This window comes from Benincasa hispida, chromosome 2, assembly GCF_009727055.1.
Source record: "Benincasa hispida cultivar B227 chromosome 2, ASM972705v1, whole genome shotgun sequence".
NCBI lineage: Eukaryota > Viridiplantae > Streptophyta > Magnoliopsida > Cucurbitales > Cucurbitaceae > Benincasa > Benincasa hispida.
The window spans coordinates 11,074,380-11,087,292 of NC_052350.1; positions in this window are offsets into that span (position 1 = coordinate 11,074,380).

The following is a 12,913-nucleotide window of genomic DNA, read 5'->3' on the forward strand; positions in this document are numbered from 1 at the left end:
TCCCACTTCAAAAACATAAAAACAATTATTTTTATTATCTTTTTAAATTTTAAGATATTGACGGCAGACAAGTATTTTTGTCATTCCACGTGCTTTTCACATTCATTGCTACCTTTTTCTATTAAGGCAGATTTATTTTTATGTTTTTATTTTGAATTAATTTAATATATTACCTCACTGTTTATTTCTATATATTAAGCTTTCATACTTATATTTATATTTATATATTTTTTAGATATAATATTTTGTCGGCTTATTTTTTATTTTATTTTTTCCATTTAATTTATTCTTTTACTTTTTTCATTTTCTTTTATGGCTAAGACCCCATTCAATAAAAATAAATTTTGAATTTGATTATTTTGATTTGACGTTGGTTTTTTTTTTTTTTAACAAACATGATCTCCTGACATGCTCCCATTTTTTTTTTTTTCCCTTTCCCTGATAACTCTCTCACATTCTTATAAAGAAAAACTAACTTGTCCCCTATAACAGGAAGTTCCTATAAAATTAAAAGATCCCCGACGTAATGTCATGAAAATAACAAAGGTCTCTTCTTCACTATTTCTCTCGAATTTCATTTGTAAAAAAATCTGTTTCCTACTCGATTTTCTATTTTAATTGTACGTGTAATGTATTGAGAAAATGAGGAGAGGAGATGTTTTCACTTGATTAGGAGATGATAAAAGGTCTCTTTTTTTCTTTCCTTTCTAAATTTAGGAGATGAATTTCTTTAGTATCATTATGAATATTTGCTTTTCTTCTCCTTGCAATCACCAAATCGTGCCTCCTAATTTAATATTAATTTTACAAGGAGAGGATCGATTGTTGTTGTAGTCCGACTTGATATTTATTAGGTTGTTAGATTTGATTTATTTTGGTATTAATTTGTTACTGTGTTGGTAAACCTGAATTTCTTTTAAACACTATTATTATATTGATACCAAATCTCAATCCATGTGAATTTTCAAATCGTCATTTTATTCTATTCAAATTTTGTATATACATATTTCATAAAAATTGAATCTCACTTAATTCCAATCTGTCTAAAGTTTAAAATATTAAAGACTAAATTAAATTATTCATTTTTAAAAAATTGTGACAGCTTGACGATCCACTGGGGACTTTAATGTGTAAGAGAGTCAAGCCATTACATTTTATCTTTTATTCATATTCTAACATAGTTTGTTGCTTCTAGGGTTGGCAAAAATCCCCACGAGTCAAGTCCTCATAGGTCCTCGTCCCGATTGGGGCGAAAAAATTTCAGTTTGATCAGAGATGGGGCGAGTACAGGGAAAGTATTCCCGCCCGACCCGATTAATTTTTTTTTTTAATTTTTTTAGTATATATATATATATTTTCAAATAAATAAACTTATATATAATTATATATATATTAATTACAAATATTTATATATGTATATATATATTAAAAAAAAGGGGATGGGTCCCCACGGGGACCCGTTTCCTCGACGGGATGGGGTGAAATACCCCTATGGTGACGGAGATAGGGTGAAATACCCCCGCCCCATCCCACCCCGACCCGTTGTCAACCCTAGTTGCTTCACTTAATTATTGTCTGTTATGATTTGATTTATTATAAAATATTTGCACTATGTTTTGGTGCAATTTTTCTTTTATAAGTTATCGTGCATTTTACACCCTCATAAGCCCTTTACCCAGGCTACAACCTTATAGGACTAGAATTGAGAATGAAGTAGTGTTGACTTTCGAGAGATTTCGATTTATGTGTAGGCACAAGAAAAATTCTCGCTCAGATGAATTCTTTTGTTATTTTTTAAAAATAACATTAGAATAAGTTGAGGGCCTTGTCCTAGTAGAATCTTAGATATACTGATACTATATCATTTTCTCTTGGCTTAAATTGTGTGTTGTATTTTTTTACTTTATATGTGTCATGTGTGCTCTCTTTTATTCTTATTATATTTATTTTGTGTCATTTGTGCTCTCTTTTGTTTTTATTATATTTATATTATTCTTTTATTTATTTATTTTTATATACAATTAGGGTCCTTTATATACAAGTCAAACTGTCTTAAGTTATTTTTCTTTTTCTTTTCTTTTTTTTTTTTATAAACACTTACATTTTAGAGTTTGAAACTATATATATTTCATTGTTTAACCAAAAATAATAATAATAATAATAATCATAGTGTTTTCTTTTGCATTATTATTATTATTATTATTATTATTTAAGGAAAATTGTTTTAAGTTACTATTTATTATTATTGTTTTTATAGGAATTAAGTTTTCAACTTTAATCTTCCACATTTTTAGGTGGAGTAGTATTTACTTTCGAAAGTTGCGACTCTCCGACATAAGAAAACCTTATTATTATATTTCTCGAAAATCAAGTTTGGTTTTCTTCCCCTTTAAACTTTTAGGGAGAGTAGTGTTTACCTTTGAAAGTTACGCTCTCATATAGGCACATGAAAACCTTATTGTCATTTATCTACTTATTTATTATTACTTTTTTTTTTAAAATGAAATGACCTTATTTTCTTTGCCATAATTGTTCAAATGAATAACAAAGGTGAACATCAACATGTCCAATGTTCTAATGCATTCATCTCTGAAGAAATGTAACAAAATTTTGGTGATAGCATGAACAGTTCTTTTTAAGTATCAGTACTATCCAGGTGCCAACTCTCTTTTGCACAAAATGACCTAACCAAATTAAAGATGATTCGGGAAGCGTTGACCTTAGAAGTTAGAATGAAGAAAACAGAGAGAGGGATGCAACTCCAGCGTTTTCTGTCTTTTCTATATTTATTCAGTTGACGCAATGTGTGGCCTTTATAGCCGTTTTATACATGCCCTTTCCCTTAGGGTTTTGGGCAAATAAGAAAAATGGAGAAAGGAATAAATTCTCCTAACCAACAATGGACAAGTGTCTCTATATTACAGGCTAATACAATTTGTTTAAAATAGAAATAATTAATTGTTTCCTTCTTTCTTTTCCTCTATATCCATTCCAATTGCATTTTCCGACTTGCCAGTGATTTTCTTGGATGGTAGGATCCAATTTCTAATTGGTCCTGGCTGGTTCTTGTACTCTAACATCCCCCCTCAAACTCGTGGGGAGGTTAACTACACCGAGTTTGTTTCGAAGCAAATGGAACTGAGACTATGTCAACGGCTTTGTCAAGCAATCAACAATCTGATCAGATGATGGAATGTATCGCACTTTATTGCCACTGATGACCTGGTCACGAACAAAGTGTACATCGAGCTCAATGTGTTTCGTTCGAGCATGAAAGATCGGGTTTAAGGCTAGAGTTCCAGCACTTATGTTGTCACACCATAGAATAGGTTTGTAGGTAGTCTAAATTTGTAACTCGTTCATCAATTGTTTTAGCCAGATGATCTCAGTTGTGGCATGAGTAAGAGCCCGATATTTAGACTCTATGCTGGATCTTGCAATTGTCGTTTGCTTCTTGGAGGACCAAGACACTAGATTGTGACTGACATACACACAATAAGCTACGATAGATTTCCTATCATCTATGTTGGAGGCCCAATCAACATTAGAGAAGGATGTGATTTGTAAATCAGTACTAGGCTGAAAAAGAAGACCATGATGTCTAGTGGCATTAATGTACCGAAGTACCCTTTTCGTTGCTAGCCAATGAATATCAGTAGGTGCTTCAAAAATTGGCTCAAGTGATTAACAATGTATGCTATATTCGGTCTTGTATGTGTTAGATATTGAAGAGCTCCGATGGTGCTTCTATATATGTAAGGATCAGATAGAAGTTGTTCATCAGTTAATGAGAGATGTTTACCTACTGTGCAGGGAGAGGCTACCGATTTGAGTTTTGTAAGACCAAGTTTGTGTAGTAGGTCTTCCACATACTTTGCTTGATTGAGAATGAAGCCAGACTTAAGATAGTGGACTTGAATGCCTAAGAAATAGGTAAGGCGGCCTAGATCCTTCAAGGCAAACCTGTTGTCAAACAGATTGATGAGATGTGATATCAGCTGAGGATTGCCACCTGTTATTATCAGATCATCTACATAGACTAGCAGAAAGATAACAGCCGCACGAGTGTGAAACATGAACAATGAGTTATCAGCCTTTGAGATTTTAAATCCCCAGCTAACCAAGGCATTACCTAATGTGTTGCTCCAAGCCTGATGGGCTTTTTTTAAGCCATAGATCGCTTTATCGAGCTTGCACACATATTCAGGGTGTTTGGTGCTGATATAGCCAGTAGGTTGATTCATATACACATCTTCCTGTAGGTTTCCATTTAGGAAAGCGTTATTGAAGTCCAACTGACGGATCTCCCAGCCTTTAGAAACAACAATACTGAGAACAACTCTGATGGTAGAGGCCTTAACCACAGGACTGAACGTCTCAAAAAAATCAACCCTTTGGTGTTTATGAAAACCCTTTGCTACGAGACGTGCTTTGTATCTGTTTATTGAGCCATCGGGATGTTTCTTTAACCTGAAGATCCATTTGTTGCCTAGAACATTGTATGAATCCGAGGGTGGTAATAGGTGCCAAGTGTTCCTTTTGTTCTCGATCTCTCTCGCTCTTTCTCTCAAAACCCTAAACCCTTCGTAATGATCTCTCATTCTCACTTCCCCACTGGTTTCACTCTCTACCTTTGATCTCGCTCTCACTCTTCCAATACACAATTCCTTTTCGTTATGCTGTTTTCATACCTTTTTTGAGAAATCACATAGCTCCAACAAACACTTAAACAATAAAACCATGTTCTAGAAAAACCCGTTCCATTATGAAAAATCTCATTCAATAAAACTCTGTTCAACAAAACATCGTTGGAATGAATCTCGTTGAAGAAAGTAATCACAGTTGAAATGAAGTTTAGATTTTAAAGAATTCACGATTGTATGTTTAGGGTTTAACGATTTGAGGCTTCAGATAGATGATTTCGAGAAAATTGTCAAATCATTCGTATACTGACAAGCAAGTACATCACAAAGGTAGAGCGAGAGCAAGAGAAGGTAAAGTGAGAGCAAGACCAATACTGTGAGGGGGCAATTCCCATAATTTGGTATGACGATCACGCCAGTAGAGGGTCATTTAACATTATTTTAAAAAAGAGGTTGGTTGGCATTTTAGACCCAAATATTGGGTCATTCGTACAAATTTTCCAAAAGTCAAGTTGACAAGCAGAGATTTTGTTAAATGCTTTTAAGCGAAAAATATCTTTATTTGGCTCTTAGGTTATAAAATGTGACGAGTTTAATCCATAGATTTTGAGTTTGACTTCAATTTAGTCTTTGGCTTTCAAAATGTTACAATTTATGTTGAGGTTTGAGCTTTGTTTCAATTGGTTTTTAGATTTCAAGATTTACACCAGAAACTCGCTTTTTATTAAAGCCCCACTTTCATTTAGTGTTAGCATCTATTAATTAACTTTTTTAAAAAATTAAAAGAATTATAATGAATTATTTTTCACTATTTTTTCATTATGATCCAAATTAAATTTAAACGATAATTTATAATTATTTTAAATTAATCAATAAACATTAAGAACAAAAAATGGAGTAAATATTCGGTGAAAAATTGATCTTAAAATTGTAAATCTTGAAACCCAAGGATCAAATTGAAATAAAACTCAAATTTTAAGGGTGAAATTACAATATTTTGAAATTTCGACTAAATAAAAAGGAAATAAAAAACTTAAAAGATTAAATATAAATAAAATTTATATGTTATGTTTTCACTATTTTTACAAAATGGAAACTTAATGTTGCAGCCAAAAATCAACATTTTATGTTATTCCTACCAACACAAACCTGATTCAAAGAGGCATTAATGTATCTCCTTGGTGTCCTGTATGTAAGGAGAAGCCAGAAATCTGATTGCCTCCTTTTGCTGGGTGGTACAAAAATAATGTTGATCCAGCTTTATTATTTTGAAAATTTTTTACCTATCAAATATATTTTAAAGGGTTGTTTTTAAAAATATAAAAATTTTCCAAAATATTTACAAAATATAGCAAAAATTTTTAACTATCAAAATATCACTAATAGAAGTCTACAACGTATAGTTCTAAAATTTTGTTATATCTTGTAAATATTTTCAACAGTTTTATCATTTGAAATAATTTTTCTATTTTAAATATAATTTCTTTTTGGAGAAATTTAAATATGAAAATCCTGGTCGTGGAAAAATGTTTAAGCAACAAAATATCCGAAAGGTACAAGTAATTTATTCATTGATTGATATTTTGTCAAATTTATTAATTAAAATGTAAACCTCTACGCTTCATATTGTACTACTTTAATAAATTTTCTTATTGTATTTTGAAAAAAGAGAGAGAAAATAAAGTTGCTTTAAGAATGATTGGATAGCGTAATTTGACTTTATTCTTTTGTGTTGAGTCCTGATTTTATATCTTCTTTATTGGAAGGTGACCAACCCATTGAAAGACTACAAAATCAAACAAGAACGTTGAAAAATAAATTGAATTATAAATTTAGTCGGATATATGTTTCATGTTTAATATTATAATGTTTTTCAACTTTATATTTGTATGTAAATTTGATGGCCAAGTCCTTTATCTTTTAATTTTGTGTCAATTAAGTCATCAAATTTCAATGATGTATTTAATAAAAATTTAATCTATTCATCAAAATAAGCTTAGCTTAACGACAATTTGTATAACTTTCAATCTAAAAGATTATATTAAACATAAAAATTTAATTTTTTATTTAATAGGTGAATTAATTTATTTTAAAAATAATACAACAAAGATTATTAAACACAAAATTGATGATTCCAAGACACATTAAATCATTTTGAAAAATTATATATGGTTTAAATCCTATTTTGATCCCTAAACTTTGAATCTTATTTTATTTTGGTCTTTAAACTTTCAAATATGTCAATCCTAGTCCCTAAACTTTTAAAAATTGTTTACTTTGATCCCTACTATTAAAATTTTGTTAATCCATAAAGAAAATAATGAGATGACTTGTATTTTTAGATGACTAGGTTGTCAAATAAGTTAGCCACGCAAAAAAATCTAGGGCATCAATTTTGAATTAGGTAGTAAAATAATTTTTATAGTTCAAAAGTCATTTTGGGTTCAATATTTTGGCCAATCACTATTTGGACACATTGATCATTGACATTTTACTTCACCTACATCTTGCTCAATCCATGTTCGATACAATTTCATCCTTAAAAAATCAATAGAATCTTAATAGAGACCAAAATAAACACTTTTTAAAAGTTTAGGACTAGAATTGACATTATCCATAAATTTTCACGATAGGGGCATAAATTTATACAAAGTTAGATGAAAACATCAAATTATTTATATTTTGTTTAATAATTTTGATGTAATTTTAGCATTTTCTAATTTTATCCTTTTCATAACATTTAAATAGGGGTAATTTAGTCTTTTTATGTTGTATTAGAGTTTTTATTGGGAGGCTATTTAAGCATTGCTATTAAGTTGTTTTTATCAATTACAATAAATTGAGTTTTAGTCTTTGTGCTTTGTTTCAAGGTTAGTCATAGAGCTTCTTGAATTTGCAATTCATTTGAGTTGTCTGCCAAGAACATTCAAGTGGGATTGATCATCTTTCTTATGGTGTGTTCAAATCTTAGGCTAGGGAACTTATTCTTAGTTTAAAGATATTTGATAATACAATCCATGTCTAACCCAATCCGTAGGATTAAAATCATACTGATTTGAGGATTTTAGCGATTTAGATTTAGGGATTCTCACCCAAAAGGGTTTTTAGTTTCCAATTTACTAGGATTTTCATATAATTTGGTATTAGAGCATAGACACTCTAGATCGGAATATCATGTGATATTATTATTCTTTTGTTGAGTTTTTGAATTTGAATCTTTGCTTTTTGGTTGTGTTATTCTGAAAAGAAAAAAATTATATGGAGTTGTTGGATTGAGTTTCAAGAGTGTTTTGCATAAAATTAATTAAAGGATGCGACTGGATTTGTGAAAAAAAAAATTGATTGAGTTGGAGATTTTGAAATTTGAAAGAGAAAAAAAAAAAACAAAAATGAAGGTGCAAGGATTGGGGTAGGGGTGTACATGGGTTGAGAGTGTTTTTAGGATCAACCTAAAAAATTGAGTTGGTTGGGTTAACCCAAATAAAGTCTCCAAGATTGGGTTAGTTGGGTTGTCGGTTTATAACTTTTTTTTAAAAAAAAATTAAAAAATATGTAAATTTATATACAACACATAACTAATAACTAAAATCTCATAAAATTCAAAGGTTAAATAACAAATATTTATGATATTTATTGCAAACTAAGCTTTCAACAAAGACAAAGATCATAACTTAAAAAGAGAAATATATATTATTAATATATATATAATTCGGATTGAGTTGGGTCAACCCAAATTTTTTTTAGACCCAACCCAATCCAACAAAAATAGAAAAAGTTTAACCCAATCCAAGAACAAAATTAACCCGGCTTAACCCTTATATTTTAGGTTGGATAATTTGCGTTGTTTGGATTGTCGAGTTATTTGAACACCTTAATTGAGGGTTTAAATCAAATTAAAGATGAGTAAACTATTGGAAAAAAAGAGAGAAATTATTGGGAGCATATTGGAAATGGAAAAAAAAAAAAAAAGAAAAGAAAAACAGAAATTTGTTCGTTTGTTGTGACAGGAAGAAGAGAAAAAAAAAAGATCTGATTTGAGAAAAAGTTTGAAAAAGAGAAAAAAAAAAAAGGCGTTCATTAGACGGAAATGGGAAGAGGGGAGGAAATTTTGAAAGCAAACAAGTCAAGGAAGCATATCAAGCAAATAACTGAATTTTCATGAGTTATAAACAACAAGATTTCGTAAGTCATGTTTATACAAAGAAGGGTTTCGTGAAATAGTTGTCATGTTGATAAAAACATGTTTCTATTGTTTTCTGAAAGTGATTTCAATCCAAATGAGTATCTTCTTTGGTGAAGGAAATTGATGTCATATTTGATGACTATCACTATAGTGAAAATGAAAAGGTAAAATTGACCATTTCTACCTTTGAGGATTATGCATTAACATGGTGGAAACATTTATTATCGAAAAGAAGAAGATGTGGAAATCATGCAACACCCTCTTGGAAAGAAATCAAGCTTCTTATGAGGAATCATTTTGTCCCTAAGTCTTTCTATAAATTACAAACTTTGCAACAAGGGAGCAAGAGTGTGGAAAGGTACTATGAAGAGATGATGCAATTGTTTAAGGAGATGACCATATGTGAGGATGAAGAAGCTGTCATGGATCGTTTCTACAAAGGACTTAACGAGGAGATTGTCGATATGCTTGTTGATCGAGAAGAAGTTCGACCTTGTGAGGATTTGGAAGAGATGGTGCATGTTGCCATCAACATACAAAAACAACTTCAAAGTATATGTGAAACCCGAATTTCTATTTTCCTTAAGCAAGTGTTAAAAGGAATTAACTTAGTGAAAGTTAAATCCTATGTTGAAGAGAAGGAAATTTCTAAGTGTTGAATAGATTTTCCTTGAGTAGTTTTGAGTTAAGAATTAATTAATGATATTGGCTAAGTGTAAGGTCAAAAAAGGACCCATGCGTGAAAGGTTAGGAGACATTAACGCATAAGTTGAGAAGGCAACCATGGTTTGTAAGGTTGGACGCATGATTGGCCAAAATATTGGCAAGAGGCATTGCCAAGAGTTGTCATGCGTTGGAAGCCAAGGAGAAAAATGGCTAAGTGTTGGACAATGCGTTAATGTGGTGCTATGTGTTGGCCATAAAGTTTTGAGAGGTTACTTGGGCATAGAGAGAGATTGAAGTATGGCCAAGAATAACGCATGCGACAACCACTGTTTTTGGAGGTTAGATCAACGCATGGGGTGCGATGGTTGTGAAGGACGCGATGGATGTGATGGTTGCGTTAGTAGCATGCAGCGATGGATGCGTTGGACGCAAGAGTATGCGACCGATGGTTTGCTGCTGAAGAGATGCATTGGTAGCATGCGGTGATGTATGGAATGCGACAATGGGGGTATGCGTCGATGGTATATGACAACACTATGCGTTGGTGTCACACGGTGATGCTATGCGGCAACGCTATGCGTTGATGTCATGAGGCGGTGCTATGTGTTGGTGGCATGCTACGGCCTTGCTACGCGAGAGTGTGCGACCGAGGGCATGCGGTGATGCGGGGACATGCGATGCAAGGGTATGCGGTGCAAGGGTATGCGGTGAGGCGGCCTATGGTATGCGGCCGATGGTATGTGTGTATGCGGCCGAGGGAATACATTGGTAGTATGCGATGGAGGCATGCGGCCGAAGGAATGCGTTGGAGGCATGCGATCGAAGGAATGCATTGGTAGTATGCGATGGCATGCAACGATGGATGCGATGGCATGCAACGATGGATGCGATGGCATGCAACGATGGATGCGATGGATACGATGGATGTGACGGCCTTGCTAAGGTATAAGCTATGCGATGGAACGAGCTAAGGTTGACACATGGTGATTTGTCCTTGCATTGTTAAGGCTTGCGGTAACAAGGTTAATGAGGTGGGTTGCGTTGGTTATAAGAGATGCGTTAGCAAGAACCTAGGTGATGGTGACCTATGCCTTGAGGTGTTAAGTTAAGAACCAAGACATTCGAAAGCACGTGGGCGCATAGGACAAGCTAGTAGTATGCATTGAAGGAGCGTTGGTCATTATCCTAGTTGAACGCATATGAAGTTGGAAGAATGCATATGAAGGATGGACACATTCAAGGATGTCATCCGGACATGTAGCTTGTTGAGAAGAAATCTTAAGCCTTAAGCAAATGAAGTGGATGCATGAGAAGACATGTAAAGTTGAGGGCTATACATTGGTAAAAGGGGACCAAGATACCTTGGGTTGCGCTGATGCAAGATTACGATAATAGTGTAAGGAAGAGACACTTGGACATGCGGCCAAGTAGAAGGTGTCGGCCTTAGAGCAATCTTGGACGCATATGAATAGGACCAAGGACTTCATATGAGAACTTAAATTCTCTTCAAAGGACATAAAAAAGAGTGTATTGGGCGAAGACTATGCGTTGGTAGCAAGACCATACGTTGGTCAAGAGGTTCCAAGAGGGGAGATGTTGGACAGAAAGGACAGGAAGTAGCATCGACTTGGGATGAGGAGTTCTCCCAGAATACTCGTGCGTTTGGAGTGATTTCAAAGCCATCTGAAAGCTAAAAGAGTCTAGTTTTCATGGTGAGGCTGCTAGAGAAGAAGCTCCAATGAATCAGGCTGAAGAATGAGGAAAAGACAGAAGGGTCGAGCTGTCGGGTAAGCTGGGCCAGTCTTGATGTTTTGATGTTTCCGGCTAAACCACGAGGACTTATGAGCTAAGATTTAGAGCATATTTGTAGAAGGAAGTATCTCGAGATAAAACCTAGAACTATGAGTAATCTGAGCTTTAAGTTGAATCTGGATTGTAAGGTTCAAAAGGGAGCCCGAGGTGACCAAGGAACTTCTAGAGAGGAAAGTTCCTAAACGATCAAGGTGAGTGACTAAAGTATTTGACTAAATATTTACAATGTTTTAAGAAACCATGTGCTAAAGAAAGATCTTTTAGATAAAGACATGTTTTCTATGTTTTATTAAAGAAAGTCATTGTATGACTAGTTTTACTTGAAACTCTATATCGAAGGTCGGTTGAAAAGGTATTTGAATAGCTCGATACTGAAGGACACAGTTGAGAAGGTATCTGAGCAGAAGTACCCAAGTATGGGGTACTGCTATTTCATAAGAATCAGTTTTCTGGTCACTCACTAGGCTAGCAAGCTCATCCTGTTTTCAAATGTTTTTCTCCCCAGGTAGCGGAAGGTGAAGAGTTCCAAGGTGCTGCTAAGGTCAAGGTTTGCCACAAGCCACAGTTACACTTCCGGAGGGTTTTACAGTTATTATTGTAAACTTTGTAATTAAGTCTTGGAGTTGTATAAATGTTACATTGTTGTAATAAAATAGGCCTACTTAATCAGTTGCTGTTATCTCCTTGACTTAATCAATTGATTGTTGAATTTGTTCATTGGTATCAGAGTTATTTCCGCAAGAGTTATTAGGCAGTAAGTGTCAACAAAAAGGTTGATAACTGCTGCAGTCATATCCTTTCCTAGGCTCAGAGAGTAGTTTGGGACGAGGTGTGACAGTATATTAATCTAAGTCTAGTTTCAATGCTAATATATGAACTAAAAAGTAGTGAAAAGAAACTTGCTAATGTTGTATCTATGCATGATAAAGGCATTTTGCCTAGTAGGACATTAAGTAGCAAGGACTCACATGATTGTAATCTTAGTACTGCCATTGAACCACTTATTTATAGAGATGGATGTGACAGTAGTAGTGGAGTAGAGAAAGTAGATGGTAGTGAACTTAAAAATAACATATTTTGTGCTAACAGTACTAGTCTATTAGAGCCCAAAGTAACTTTTGATCCTATGTTGTATCATTGCTTCCAAGAGAAGTAAAACTTGATGTATGTGAGTTGGAAAACAAAAGGCATAAGATTGAGACAAAAGCAATAGAAATGTATGATGAAGAAAAGCAGGTAAGTAATACTCAATCTATAGACCAAAATGAGAGAAAAGCAAAAAATGTGAGTTTAGATATTTATGAGGTTAACAAAAGTGTTTTTTTCTGACAGGCGAACTTTGATTAACAAAAGTGTTTGCAAGTTTGCCTAATTTATTCTTTGAGATTTTGCAGGATGTTAAAGCTTTGACTATGAAACACAGTTCAGTGGTTGTGCCTAGTTCTTTTGATGGTCATAATTGGAATGAGGGTTGAAATGATCGATGTTCTTTCCAAAATAGAGGAAATCCAAGACGACATCAACCTTTGACATCTCATGACTACAAGGTTACTCTACAAAGGAGACCATCTAAGATGAGTGCTAGGAAATTGACATCATCTTCTTCCCA